This window comes from Eimeria mitis, genomic scaffold (assembly GCF_000499745.2).
Source record: "Eimeria mitis Houghton genomic scaffold, Emh_scaff1382, whole genome shotgun sequence".
Classification (NCBI taxonomy): domain Eukaryota; phylum Apicomplexa; class Conoidasida; order Eucoccidiorida; family Eimeriidae; genus Eimeria; species Eimeria mitis.
The window spans coordinates 3127-3462 of NW_013569000.1; positions in this window are offsets into that span (position 1 = coordinate 3127).

Here is a 336-nt window from a genome sequence, read left to right on the forward strand (position 1 = left end):
AGGAGACAGCAGCAGCAGCACACAGCTGTAGCAGCGCTGCTGCTGCTGCTTTTTTTGTTGCTGCTGCTGCTGCTGCTGCTGTCTCCTTCTTTTTGTTGTCCCTTTTTTGTGTTTTCATTTGCCCTGTTTACAGTTGTTTTTTACTTCATTTATTTTTTATTTTTTTTAATTTATTTTATTTTTTATTTTTGTTTTTTATTTATTTTATTTGTTTTTTATTTTTGTTTTTTATTTATTTTATTTATGTTTTTTATTTTTGTTTTTTATTTATTTTATTTATTTTTTTTGTTTGCTTCGGCTTTTGTCTCCATCTCCATGTTTTGCTGCTGGCCCCGC